Source organism: Chrysochloris asiatica, unplaced genomic scaffold (genome assembly GCF_000296735.1).
Source record: "Chrysochloris asiatica unplaced genomic scaffold, ChrAsi1.0 scaffold00213, whole genome shotgun sequence".
NCBI classification, from domain to species: Eukaryota; Metazoa; Chordata; class Mammalia; order Afrosoricida; family Chrysochloridae; genus Chrysochloris; species Chrysochloris asiatica.
The window spans coordinates 3266500-3281697 of record NW_006408731.1 but is presented as its reverse complement, the minus strand read 5'-3'; the positions used below and the strand labels follow the sequence as shown (position 1 = coordinate 3281697).

The following is a 15198-nucleotide window of genomic DNA, read 5'->3' as shown; positions in this document are numbered from 1 at the left end:
GGGCTCAGAGCAAGAATCGCCACTTCAGGCATAAGAGCTTGCTCTGAGACCTGCTTCAGGCCGGAGCCATAAGAACAACCAGGCATGGCCAGGCAAGTCCACAACAGAATATCTTAAAAAGACACAAATGCAGGGTAAAGAGCACACTCGTAAAACTGTCACAATTGAAGATTTACAGGCCAGGTGGCCTGAACAGATAACAGATAAGATGAGGGCAGCAGGACTGGAAAAAGTCCTAGTACTATAGGTTACTTATGTGATGTTATGTTTAAATCTATTGGATCCCTTGGTTTCTGTGTGCTCCTATTGGATAAAAGTTGTAATCCTAGTTTGCATATCCCCCTCCCATGGTGTGTCCCAAAACCCTATATAAGGTATGGTTTGTGAACTGCTTGGGGTTGAGCTTTGGTGAGCTGAAGCAGTAATACTGCTATAACACTGCTGGACACTACACTGCCAGTCCCCACTTGACTCTAGCATGCTAGCTTGAATAAAGCCTGCTTGCTTTTGCATTATCTCAGTCTCTTGGTCTCCATATCTGGTGGTGGTCTTGGACTCTTAACAGTACATAGTATAATAACAACTTAGTAATGTAACATATCAAATATTGTTCTAAAACTGTTGTGTGTTATACCTAGATTTCCTAAAAGTTAAAGTTAATTGATTATATTTAGAACTAGTTTTACATAAAGTTTTAAACATGAGTTAATAACTATTTGAGTCCCATATAGTATGTTATATAATGATTTGTAAACTGAAATCTTAACCTAAGTATGATCTCGTTGTCCTATTTAGTTATAGACTAGACATGTCCATGAGTAACTTTTTAATTGATATAGCCCAGGAATGATTCCTTTAAATCTTTGTTCTAATTTTGATCTAGGGTTAATTCACTGTGGGTATGAGTGAATGAGGGATCAGACACATATCACAACTGAGATGTGGTAGCAGTGCTCAAGCATAACAACATCATGGTCCAGCTTACCAAAAACACCACCACAGAAACAAGGAAATCACACCAACAAGCCACCAAGGCAGCAGTCCAGATCCCAGCCTGTAGACTCTATCCCTAAAACTTAACCCTGGGTTGAAGACGTTCACACCCAAGTTACTCCCCCTGAAGATATCAGGAGAGCATCTGTCTGGAGATTCAGAATCTGCCAAGTAAAATGAAAGCTGTACACCTCCTGGAGACGCCAACCAACTAGAAAAAATAAGAACACCTTAAAGAAAATCCTGGAGAAATTTTGCCAAAAGAGTGATTTAACATGGAATCAGGTGCTTCCTTTGCCCTGTTCAAAATCAGAGCTGTCCCTACAAGCAGGCTCAAATTGAGCCCCGTTAATTGATACATGAGAGATCATTCCTAAAGTACTAACATGAGTAGTTGTGAGCCCTTGGCCCCACCTCATTGGTGGTGGTGGTGTTGTTAAGTGCCATTGTGTCGATTCCAACTCATGGTGACCCTGTATGAGGTTTCTGAGGCTATTAATCTTTGCAGGAGCAGAAAGTCTCATCATTCTCCAGTGAAACAGTAAGTGGGCCTGGACCACCGACCCTGTGAGGTTTGCAGAGCAGTGCTTCTCCTCTAGAGCCACCACGCCGCCACCTTAAAGACTATTAATCAATTTCCTTCTCTCCAAATGTCTTTCCCCTAAGACACTCCTTTCCCCAGGTACTCCCCAGGACATGTCAAACTATTTAAGATGTAGAAATAAGGAGCAGCACCCACAAGAAGGACACCAGGTCGGCTCCTTCACTTATAGTCCCAAACTAGGTTTATGTATAAATTTATTAAAAGATATAATAGCTTGTTTATTAGCTCTTTACCTGTTTTAATGTTTCTTTTTCATTAAAAAAGACACAGGCTCTTTCCGTCTCCGGCAGCCGCAGGACAGGAGCTGCCGCCATGTCCGCGCATCTGCAATGGATGGTCGTAAGGCACTGCTCCAGTTTCCTGATCAAGAGGAGCATGCGGACATACAGCACTGAGCCCAATAACTTAAAGGCTCACAACTCCTTCCGCTACAACGGGCTGACACACTGCAAGACTGTGGGTGTGGAACCGGCTGCCTATGGCAAAGGGGTTGTGGTGGCCTTGAAGCGGAGGTCAGACCAGCAGAAACCGGCCACCTCCTACAAGCGGTCCACCATTAACAAGAATGCCCACGCCACGCTCAGCAGCATCCGGCACTTGATCCGCAAGAACAAGTACCGGCCTGATCTGTGCATGGCAGCAATCCGCAGAGCTAGTGCCATCCTGCATAGCCAGAAGCTGGTGCTGGTGAAAAGGGAGCGGATCTGCCCTACCAAGAGCTCCTGAGCTCCCCTCAACACAGAACAATAAAAGACCGAGTTCTTCACTTAAAAAAAAAAAAAAAAAGACACTTAGAAAAACCCCCTTTGCCCTACAAGCTGAGGGTTCTCTCCTACTCCGGGTTGAGGATACTCTAGCCCTTCCATGTGTAGTGTCAGAGCCCTTACTCCTATTGTTGTTGTTGTTAAGTGCCAGGGAGTGGGTTCCAACCCATAGCGACACTGTGGGGCCAGTTAAATAAGGTAAAGCTGGAGGCTAAGGGTATTGCTGAAAATGCCATTTGGGATTTCTGATACCTTTGGGCCAGTAAAAAGGGCCTCTAGGTGACTCCATTCTACACTACAACAAAATTTTTCAGTTTTCATTCAGGACATGTCCTCTTTAGATACTGGAACTTATTATTGTGTAAAATATAAGAAAACTTGAGAACGAGATAGTGAAATTACTAAGAGGGAGGAGACCCAAATCTTTGTCATTGAAATACTAAGATCAGCCACATATCCCAGATGGTTTATGCCTCTAATAGACTAGTTACTATGTCTCAAACCATACCAAAGTGGAAGAGACTAAAAGATTGTAGTTGTGACACTCTGTCAGTCAGGAGTTACACGAAGTCTCATGGCTGTCCCAGTAGTTGACTCGACTGGAGTACCCAACCTCACTCTTGTCCACCAGCCTCCCCTGTACCCTGTGCATGCTCAGTTAATCCAATACTCTCTCAGTTTCCTGTTTTCTTCTTTCAGCTCTCATCAGCCAGAGAGGATGGGAAGTGCTGCCTAAAGACCCCCCAAGTGGTAGTAGTGGTCAACCCTGCGGGGATTTTCAGCTATTTCCCTCCTATAAGCAGTCCTTGCAGAACCTATAATTGACTTCAGTGAACCATTGGTCTCCTAAGCACTCTGAGTGGAACCTGGCCTTGTGTGCACCCCCAGAATACATGTTTTTATATGGTGAGAAACCATATCCCATCATCCAACTCCCTCAAACTCAGGGTTCCACCGACACTTGGGTCATCCAATGCCTGTCTGGAATCACTTCAAGGTGGGACACAAAGAAATATTGATGACAATGCAATAAGCGAAGAGGGGTAAGGATATAAAACTGTTATATGAGAATGAAAGGGGATTTGGGTAGTGGTTCCTCCAAACTGCCATCCTGGAGTTAAAAGTTTTTCAAATGCAAATGGTCTTACAAGACTTGCATGGGGGAAGCTGAGCTCTGACTAGTCTCTTCCCTACTTTAGGTTCCTAGATGACTCCCCTACTTACTATGAGAACCATGATAGTACTACTTCATCTATTTGTCTCCTGCTTATTAAGAGTAGTGGTTCAAGAAGCAGCTAGCATTGTTGCAGAGGGTGAAGTTTTCGCCTTACTGGAGCATACATACTCTCTCTATTTCAGAAAGAAGAGATGTCTACCAATAAACATGATGGGATGTCTCCAATTCTCACCATTCAAGGTTTCCCCCTGATTCTTCTAAATTGCATTAAGCCTTCTCTCCCCACAGAACAGGAAGCAGCCAGAGAAAGAGGGATGACATCCCATTTCCCAAGACTGACAAACTTACCAAGAAAAAGGGAGGAATTGAAACAGGGTGCTGAGAACCCCCATGGTGTTAAAAGTATTTTTTTTAGCCTGACTGCTCCTCAGAAACCCTACACAGGGTCACTATGAGTTAGAACCAACTCCACGGCAATTAACAATAACAACAACAACAACAACGAAGCAAAATATAGAAGAAGGGCCTGATGGCCATCCTGTCATCCTAATACAATATTTTCCTCTAAGAGTAATCACTTCTTTAATAGTCAAACAAGCACTATCTCAGGGAAGAACTGTTGCAGAAATAGACGGAAACAAGCCATCTTTTCCGACCACTGATAGCCACCACCTGGAGAGGTTCAGGGTGCTGGATAGAGACAGCTTGGCTCAGATGATCAACTGGACATTGAGTAAACAGACAACAGTGAGTTTCTGAAACCTCTGGGGCTCTGACCTCATACCTGAAATCCCTATAAAAACTAACCCCACCCGTTTTTCCTTGGGAGACAGATCTGGGAGATTTTCTACTCCCCTGTCCTTCTGGGTATCGATAGTCAATAAATGCTTTGCTCTGTGCTCTGAGTCCTGTCTGAATGTTGGCTCCATCAACAGCAGGTGATAAAGAACCATTTCTCCAGTAACAGAATGGTTAAGGTCTCCACACACTGACAAGAATTCAATATGCTTCCTTTTCCAGTAAAAAGGAGCCTCCAGGCAATTACTAAGTAGATAGGAGAGAGCAGTAACTTTAGGCTTGTTCCAAAAAATAATTAACTTCACATGTAAGTCATATGCATAGGTACCATTCAGCAGCTATGAAAAATGCCCAATGCCCTCCACAATGATGATGAGACATCTTTAGTCTTTTATCCATCAAGTTTGAGGAGCCCTGATGGCACTATGGGTTAAGCCTCTGTTTGGGTTTAAGTGACTAATTTCTGTCTGTCACTCCAGTACTTAAGCATTTGCACTCTCCGGGATTTCTTTATAAAACCTAACAGCCAAGAGAACCCTATGGGACTGTTCTACTCTGTAACATGTGGGGTTGCCATGAGTAGAAATTGACTAGTAGACAAAGTTTGCACATATTCATTTTAAACTGATTTAACCTTTACAAGAAATTTTTGAATATAGGGAGAGAAGTCCCTCAAAACTTAAACTCTACTTTAAAACCTTAAGGCCTGGATTCAGACATCAGCCTCCTGCACAGTAGAAGATTAGTTGCCCATATGCTGTGAACCACAAGGTCAGCAGTTCGAAACTACCAGCGGTTCTGTGGGAGAAAGATGAGGTGTTCTGCTCCCGTAAAGATTTACAGCCTCGGAAACCCTGTGCAGGGTCGCTATGAGTCGGAACCAACTCCACGGCACTTAACAACAGCAACAATGTATTTCTGTAACAATTTTGTTGTTAAGTACCATAGAATCGGTTTTGACTCAGTGACCCTGTGCAGGGTTTCCAAGGCTGTAAAGCTTTACGAGAGCAGAAAGCCTCATCTTTCTTCCGCAGAATGGCTGATAGTTTTGAACTGCCAACCTTGAGGTTAGCAGCCCAATTTGCAACCACTATGCACAACCAACTCCACGGCACACAACAACAACAATGCACAATAGCACTAGCTAAATAAGATCCCCATCCAGGATCCTGGGAGGCTTCTGGGGACCCCAATGAGTTTCTGAAATGTCAGCCAGCTAGGCTTAAAGGTGGGTCCAGTTTTCTGTTGTTTATACTCAATCTAAATGCTAATAGAGACTTATAAACATCAAGAGATTGTGCAGATAAATCAATCTATGTATCACTAATTTTGCTTTAGAAATAAAGAACATTTTGAAAGTTGAAAGAAAAAAAAAAGTTTCCATATGATGCTTGGCTGCTAAAAAACAAAAAACTAAGGCCTATTCAAGGCAGGGAATACAATACAAATTTACATAAGAGTAAAAGCTCTAGAAAGTCATTGATTGATCCTATCTAATCCCGGTGTGGCACTGTGGGTTAATAACACTGGACTGCAAAGTCAGTTTAACTGAAAGGTCCGTGGTTCAAGCTCATCAGCTGCTCCTCAGAAACCCTATTCAAGGACACTGAGTCAGAAGCAACTGAACAGCACTTAACAATTGCTTTTGCTGGGTCTGAATTGGATACCATACAATGGGCCTAAAATAGAAAGAGACCCACCTGGTGCTGCAGAATGAAGCACTGGACCTTAAGGTCGATTTAAAACACAAGGTTGGCGGTCCAAACTCACCAGCCACTCCTTGGAAACCTTATACTATGAGTCACAATGAGTTGGAACCAACTTGACAGCACTTAACAACAATTCCTACTTCATAAAATCCTGTTGTGGCCCTGTGGATAAGCACTGGACTGCTAACCAAGAGGATGACAGTTCAAACCCACCAGGCACTCTTCAGAAACCCCACGTAGGATCTGTGATTGGGAAATGACTCCATAGCACTTAATAATAACTCCTTTCTCAATTAGAACAGAGAACTCTACTCCTTTTTGAGCTGATGTGGCGCTGTAGGATAAGCACTGGACTGCTAACCGTGTGGTCGATGTTTCAAACCCACCAGTCGCTCCGTGGAAATTCTTTATGAGTTGTAACAAACTCCAAGGCACTTAATAACAGTAATGGATGGGGAGCAGTGTAAAGGTAATTAGACTAGGAATCAAGTAACTTGTTTGAGGAACTCCAGAATTAGTAAGGGAATTGTGGTCATTGTATCTTTCTAAACTATATTTTTCTTAACTGTAAAAGAAGCATCTTAGCAATTGTTGTCATAGTTAGGTAATGTCCAGTCAATTCTGACTCATAGCAACCCTGTATAGGGTTTCTGAGGAGTGGCTGGTAGGTTTGAACCACTGAGCTTGCAGTTCAAACTGACTCTTTGATGCAGCATATTATCTTGCAGTGCCACAAAAGGACCCCAGCGTACTACTACTGAGAGATTTATCAACTAATTTGGGCATCCATTGCTTCAACTCTTCTCCTTTATCCTTTCAATGCATTGTCCATTTCTTAAATCTTAGTATTTCTAATTGCAGGTTTTGTATAGTTTCAAATTTTGCATTTATTTTGTTTGTTCTTGTAGCATTTTCCTGAATTCTTCCCAAATTTTTTCTGTTCTCCTTGCTCACCTCAAACTTTCTTTCAATCCATCAAAAGTACCAAAGTATCATTCTTTTGGATTCTTTTTCAATTAGTTCCATTACCTTTTCCCACTGAAATAATGTATTGTCTCTGCATCTTGGTCATTTGTTTGAGCCATTCTCTCTTGTTTCTTTGTGTTAGCTACAATTGTATGCTACCTCTGGGGCATTGTGGGGTCACAGCATTTGTAAAAACAAGCAATGCAGTTCTTGGACCCAGAGGGGAGAAATCTCTAGTGGGCTCCTGCAATTCAAGAAACTCACCAGGTGGTTGTGGAAGAGATGGAATAGCAGAGTTCCTGGTCCTAGATGGATGGAGTTCCTGTGTTTAGGGCACTCAATCCACAGCACTTAACAATAACAACAACAACAATGGTTAATGATAGTGAGCATTTCATTATATGTTTGCTGGATGACTGAATGTCTTCTTTGGTGAAGTGTCTGTTCATGTTCTCTATGCAGTTTTTAATTGGGCTGTCTTTTTCTTGTAGAGTTGTTTTAGTTGTCTATAAATTTTAGAGATTAATCCCTTGTCTGATACATCATTGCAAAAACTTTTCTTCTCAGTTTGTTGGCTTCCTTTTTGTTCTTTTGGTGGAATCTTTTGATGCACATGTCTAATGTTAAGTAGGTCACAGCCATCTATTTGACCTTCTGCTCTTTGAATCCGGCTTTTGATAATGTTTGATAGTGTATTTATGCCATGCATTACAGCCCCTAAGTTTGTGTGGTACTGTATGATAAGCACTCAACTGCAAGATCAGTTTGAACTGCAAGGTTGGCAGTTCAAACTCACCAGACACTTCTTGAAAACTGTATACAGAGTCTCTATAAGTTGGAGTCCTGGTGTGGCACTGTGGGCTAATACGTCAGACTCCAGAGTCATTTGAACTGTAAGATCGGTGGTTCAAGCTCACCAGCTGCTCCTTGGAAACCCTATACAGGGTCACTATGGGTCGGAATCAATTTGACAGCACTTAACAACAACAACAAGGAGCTCTGGTAGTGGAGTGGTTACAAATCGGGCTGTGAACCGCAAGGTCAGCAGTTCAAAACTACCAGTTGTCCTGCGGGAGAAAGATGAGGCTTTGTGCTCCCGTAAAGATTTACAGCTTTGGAAACCCTATACAGGGTCGCTATGAGTTGGAACCGACTCCACAGCACATAACCAACCAACAACAACAACAATAAGCTGGAATCGACTTGATAGCATTTAACAAAAACAACAAAGTTTGTCCCGGATTTTTCATTGAGGATCTTTATAGTTCTTGGTTTTACATTTGGGTCTTTAATCCACATTGAGTTTGTTATTGTATATGGTGTGAGATATGGGTCTTGTTTCATTCTTGTACAAATAGTTTTCCAATTTTTGCCAGTACCATTTAAAAAATAAAAAAACTCTCTCTTCCCCATTTACATCCCATGTCTTGAAAGTAGCAGACAAATTCTGTTCACACAAAGAAACAGGACAGAGTGGCTCAAACAAGTGACTGAGATGGAGAGGTCGAAAACATTTTTGTGGGAAAAAAAGGCATTGGAACTACCTGAAACTTAATTAAACAAAATGATATTTAGGTAAATCCAAAGCACTGACAGAAAAGTAGATGAAAACAAGGAAGAATTCAGGAAAGCATTACAGGAATAATCAATTGAAATAGATAAAGGACTGGAGACTATACAAAATCTGCAAACAGTAATCCAGAAGATTAATATTAAGATTACAGAAATGGACAATACATTGAAAGTGCAAGGGAGTAGAACTGAATCAATGGAATCCCAAATTAGTGAGCTTGAAGAGAAATCTCTCAATATTAGTAAACTAGAAGAATAATACAAGTAAACTAGACGAATAAGAAGAAGAAGAAGAAGAAAAAAAATATATATAGATATAGATATAGATAGATATATAAATCTGAAGAAAGCCTAACATTCATGTGTGGCAATATCACAAGGATTAATTTATGGGTGAATGGAATTCAAGAACAGGAAGAGACAAAGAAAATCATAGAAAAGATAATCAAAGAGCTGGGAAAAAATTTTCCTAACATTATGAAACACAAGAAGATAACCATTCAAGAAGCTGAATGAACCCCAAACAGGATAAACCCCAAAAGAAAATCACCAAGGCATATTATAATCAAACTTATAAAATCAAAGACAAGAGAAAAATCCTGAAAGCAGCTCAGGAAAACCAAAAAGGTGCCTACAAAGGAGAAGCAATAATTCTGATTTCTCAGCAGAAACACTGCAAGCAAGAAGGCAATAGGGAGAAATATATAAAACTCTGAATGAAAAAAATTGCCAACATACAATTATGTTGTTGTTGTTATTGTTAGGTGCCATCAAGTCGGTACTGACCCATAGCAACCCTATGCACAGCAGAACGAAACACTGTCCGATCCTGGGCCAACCTCACTATTGTTGCCACACTTGAGTCCACTTGGCCAATCCATCTCATTGGAGGTCTTCCTCTTTTCCTCTGACCCTCCTCCTTACCAAACATGATATCCTTCTCCAGCGACTGCTCCATCCTGACAATATGTCCAAAGTATGAGAGACAAAGTTTGGTTATTATATATGTGTGTGATACAATCAAGATGGTGGATCAGGTAGATGTGCAGTGAGGTAAATACAATTATATACCCAGAAAAATTGTCTCTCAAATACGACAGTGGAATTAGAACATTTCCAGACTAACAAACATTAAAGTAACTTGTAAATACTAGACCAACATCACCAAAAATTGCTAAAGGGAGTCCTTTGGACTGTGAACAAACAGCAGTAGACAACAACTGGAGAATAACATATATAACAACAACACTCAGAATTCAATCCAGATACAGAAGTAGCCAAAGTAAAACAAACATACAAGACTGAATATAAGCAATCTGAGGTATCAATTTATAATCAAGACTACTGCAAAGCAAAAGAGGAAAGAGTATAGTTAAAGAATTACAAATGGAGCAAAAGTCAAGTACATTGCAAGATAAAACTGGCTATTTTAAGCTGGAGAAAAAAATTAATCAATTACAGGGTAACCTCAAAGAAAATTAATATACCTTCATACCAAATCAAGAAAAGAGAAAATCATGAAGTTTTTGTAAATATTAAAATAATGGCAGTGAAGAAATTGACAAGAAAATAATGAACTCAGCATAGAAAACCATATGGAAAAATGAAAACAGCAACACCACACACACACAAACAGATGCACACAGTCAAATGAGTGCAATTAATTCATACCTATCAATAATTACACTGAATATCAATGGATTTAATGCACCAGTCAAGAGACAGACAGTAGCAGAATTCATAAGAAACAGGATCCTTTAATATGCTGTCTACAAAAGACACACCTTACACGCAAAGACAAAAATAGATTAAAATCAAAGGGAAAAAAAGTATCAAGCTAATGGCAAACAAAAATGAGCAGAAGCAGCAATATTAATTTCTGATAAAAAAGACATTAAGGCAAAAAAAATAAGACAAAGATGTGCATTATCTCATGATTAAAGGGTCTAGAAGACATAACCATAATAAATATCTATGCTTTCAGTGAAAGAGCCTCTAAATATATAAATCAAACGCTAATAGAATTGAATAAAAAAATAAATAGATAATTCTATAATAAGGTGAAATCTATCAGGTAATTAAAAAAACCTCTACCCTCCAAAAAAGTCCAGGCCCAGATATTTTTACCAGTGAATTCTATCTAACATTCAAGAAGATCTGACACCAATTTTACTAAAACTATTCTAGAACATAGAAAAGAATGGAAAACCCCAAAATATATTTTATGAAGCAAGCATAATCCTCATACCAAAACCAGGTGAAGACATCACTAAAAAAGAAAATTATAGACCAATATCCTTCATGAACAAACATACAAAAATTATCAACAAAATTCAGGCCAACAGAATTTAATAACATATCAAAAAAAAATTCTATATCATGAACAAGAGGGATTCATAACAGGTATGCAAGGATGGTTTGATGTAAGAAAAACAATCAACATAATACACCATATATTTAAAAAGAGGGGAAAGAACCACATGATCATATCAATTGAAACAGAAAAGGCATTTAACAAAATCCAACATCCATTCTTGATAAAAATATGCAACAAAGTAGGAACCAAAGGAAAATTCTTCAATATAATTGAGAGCATATCTACAAATCCAACAGTCAGCATTACCTTCAATGGAGAGAAATGGAAAGCATTCTCTTCACAAATAGGAACCAGACAAGGATGCACTTTGTACCAGTCCTATTCAATATTGTGTTGGAAGTTTTAGCCAGAACTGTAAGGCAAGAAAGGGAAATTAAAGATATCCAGATTGCAGATTTGCAGATGATATTACCCTATACACAGAAAATCCCAAAGACTGATCCAAAAATTTACTGGAAATCATTGAAAGATCAGCAAAGTTGTAGGGTACAATATCAATACACAAAAAGCGTGGGATTCTTCTACGTTAATAAAGAAAGCTCTGAAAAGGAAAGCAGAAAAAAATACCATTTACAATAGTCACCCAAAAGATGAAATACTTAGTAATCAATTTAACCAGAAAAACTAAAGGTCCATACAAAGAAAACTACAAAACACTAGTACAAGAAACCAAAAGAGACTCACAGAAATATACCATTCTCTGTGGATTAATGCGCTGGACTGCAAGGTCACTTTGGACTGCAAGATCGGCAATTCAAGCTCACCAGTGGCTCCTTGGAAACTCTATACAGGGTTGCTATGAGTCGGAAAGACTCAACAGCACTTAATAACAATCATACCATTTACATGGATAGGAAGACTTAACGTCGTGAAAATGTCAACACTACCTAAAGAAACCTATAGATATAAGGCAATCCCAATTCAGATTCCAACATAATTCTTTAAAGAGATGGAAAAAATAATCATTAACATTATATGGAAAGGAAAGAGACCTCAGATAAGTAAAACATTGATTAAGAAGAAGAACAAAGTTGGAGGCCTCTCACTCCCTGATCTCAAAATTTACTACACTGTCACAGTAGTCAAACCAGCCTGGTACTGGCACAATGAAAGATACATAGATCATCAGTGGAACAGAATTGAGAACCCAGTTGAAAATCCCTGCACAGTCAGCTGATCTTTGACAAAGGACCACAGCACAGTAAATGGAGAAGAGATGATCCCATCAGCAAATGGTGTTGGCAAAACTAGAAACCCATTTGCAGAAAAATTCAGCAAGAACCATATCTCACACCATATACAAAAACAAACTCAACATGGGTTAACGACCTAAATGTAAAACCTAGAACTATGAAGACCACCAATGAAGAAATAGTGACAAACTTGTTGATGTTGTTAGGTGTCATCGAGTTGGTACCAACTCATACCGACCCTATGCACAGGAAAACAAAACCTTGCCGGATCTTGGGCCAACCTCACCACTCTTAAAAGTCCTGGTGTGGCCCTGTGGGTTAATGTACTAGACTGCAAAGCTGTTTGAACTGCAAGGTCGGTGATTCAAGCTCACCAGCTGCTGCTTCTGGGAAACCCTATACAGGGTTGCTATGGGACGGAACCGACTTGACGGTACTAAGCAACAACAACAATGCATGGCATAATTACACTATCAAATGTTACTATCAATAAGCAAACAGCAGAAGACAAAATCGATGACTGGGACATCCTAAAAATTAGGCATTTATGTGCATCAAACAATTTTACCAAGAAAGTAAAAAAGAAGCCAACAAACTGAGAAAAAACTTTTGCAACTACATATCACACAGGGGACTAATCTCTAAAATTTATAGAGAACTACAACACCTCTGAAGTCCTGGTGTAGTACTATGGATTAATGCGCTACATTGCAAAGCTGTTTGAACTGCAAGGTCGGTGATTCAAGCTCACCAGCTGCTCCTTGGAAACCCTACACAGGGTTGCTGTGGGCCGGAACCAACTCGATGGCACTTAGCAACAACAAACAACAACAACACCTCTACAAGTAAAAGACAAATAACCCAATTTAAAAATGGGCTCGGAACATGAAGAGACACTTCACTTCAGAAGGCATTCAGGCAGCCAACAAACAGATGAAGAATGTTCAGGATCATTCGCCATTGTTGTTGTTAAGAGCTGTGGAGTCAGTTTCAACTCATAGTGATCCTGTATAAATTTTCTGAGGCTTTAAATCTTATTGCAGAAGCAGAAAGCCTCATCTTTTGACTGCAGAGCAGCTGGTGGGCTCAAACCACTGACCTTGTGGTTCAAAGTCCTGTGTTTATAAAATGGAGGCACCATGTTTCCCCATTAGGCACTGTTGTTGTTGTTAAGTGCTGTGAAGTCAATTCTGCCTCATAGTGGCTAATAATCCATTAACTATTACAGATACACAAACCAAAACAACAATGAAATATCATGTCACACCAGCATTAGTAGCAAAGTTTAAAAAAACAGAAAACCACAAATGCTGATGAGGGTGTGGAGAGAGTGGGACCTGCCTACATTGATGGTGGGGCTATAAAATGGTTCAAACATTGTGGAAAATAGTGTGGCACTTCCTCACAAAATTAGAAATAGAAATACTGTATAATCCAGCAATCCCTCTACTTGGTCTATTGTTGTTGTTGTTGTTGTTATGTGCCGTGGAGTCGGTTCTGACTCATAGCACCCTACACAGGGTCTCTGAGGCTGTAAATCTTTATGGGAGCAGACCGCCTCATCTTTCTCCTGTGGAAGCACTGGTCTATATCCACCAGAAATAAGAGGACACGAGTAGATATATGCACACATATGTTCATCGCAGCACTATTCACAATAGCAAAAAGATGGAGTCAGCCTAAATACCCATCAATGAAAGAGTAGATAAGCAAACTTTGGTACATACACACAATGGAATACTATGTAACGTTGAAGAATGACAATGAATCTGTGAAACACCTCATAACATTATGAACCTGCAGGACAGACATTATGATGAGTGAAATAAGTTCATCACAAACCAAAAAATATTTTTTGGAGACCACTATTGTAAAAACAAAAAACAAAACAAAACAAAAAAGGTTTCATACTGAAAGAAACATTCTTTGATGGTTACCAGGTATAGGAAAGAAGAGAAAGTAATTCACTGACTAGAGGATAGACATGTTAACTCAGGTGAGGGGAGGGTAATATACAAGAAGAGGGAAATTGACTGCAGAATGATGAAGACTGGTGAAGACACTGGCAGGTATGCAAGGGCTAAAGGGAATAGAGGTAAATAGTGATATATATACAACCTTGGAACAATAATGCTCTGTGTGTAGATACATGGACAGAGACACAGGCTAATGGGTTTGGGAAGAAAAGTGGAATATATATGTATTTACATATCCCACAAAAATATGTGTTTGAAAAAGGATTCTTTCTATATGGGGAACCACAGGAAGGAAGCAGAACAACTGTTGCATGGAGGGGACTACAATCATTGAGATGACACAAAGTATACAATTTGTTGCATGTAAAATTGATGATGTTGTCTGTAAACCTTTACTCAATTCACAATTTAAAAAAAAAAAAGGGTTGGGTGAGGACATGAACAAACACTTAACCAAAAAAGACATTCAGGCAGACAATGAACATATGAAACATATGAAGAATTATTCATGATCATTAGCCATTTGAGAGATATAACTCAAAACATTAATAGCAAAGTTCCAAAAAGAAAACAACAAATGGTGGTGAGAGTGTGGAGAGACTGGGACCCTGTAGGTAGAGCTGTAAAATGGCACAATCACTGCAGAAACTAGTATGGCACTTTCTCAACAAGTTGGAAATAGAAATGCTGTCGGGGACCGGCCTCGACAGGGAAGTTTGGTTCACGAAGTAGGGAGATCTGGCGATGAAAGAGATAGAAAAAGAATATACACAAAGACTTGAGGAGAGAGACAAAGAGACACCCCGAAACCAGAGTGGATGCAAGATTGGCGGGCAGACCCTGGATTGTAGGCATCATGGCCCCTGCAGGCAGTAATGCACGCAGGGTTCCATCTGCATTCGCCTTTTATTTCAGGGAGGGATTTTACAAAAAGGAAGAAGGTGATCATTAAGACAGAGTGCAGAAATGAAATGTGATTAATCGTTCAAAACAGGACACAATGATTTACAGGAACAAATTCTAAAACATACATCACAAATTGTCTTAATAATCTAACATCCTTAATTTT

The 15198-nt window shown here is 39.7% G+C and overlaps 1 pseudogene; it reads left to right on the top strand.

Moving 5' to 3' along the window:
* The first annotated feature begins 1909 nt into the window (after positions 1-1909).
* LOC102839782 lies at positions 1910-2323 on the top strand (annotated as a pseudogene).
* Positions 2324-15198: the final 12875 nt, after the last annotated feature.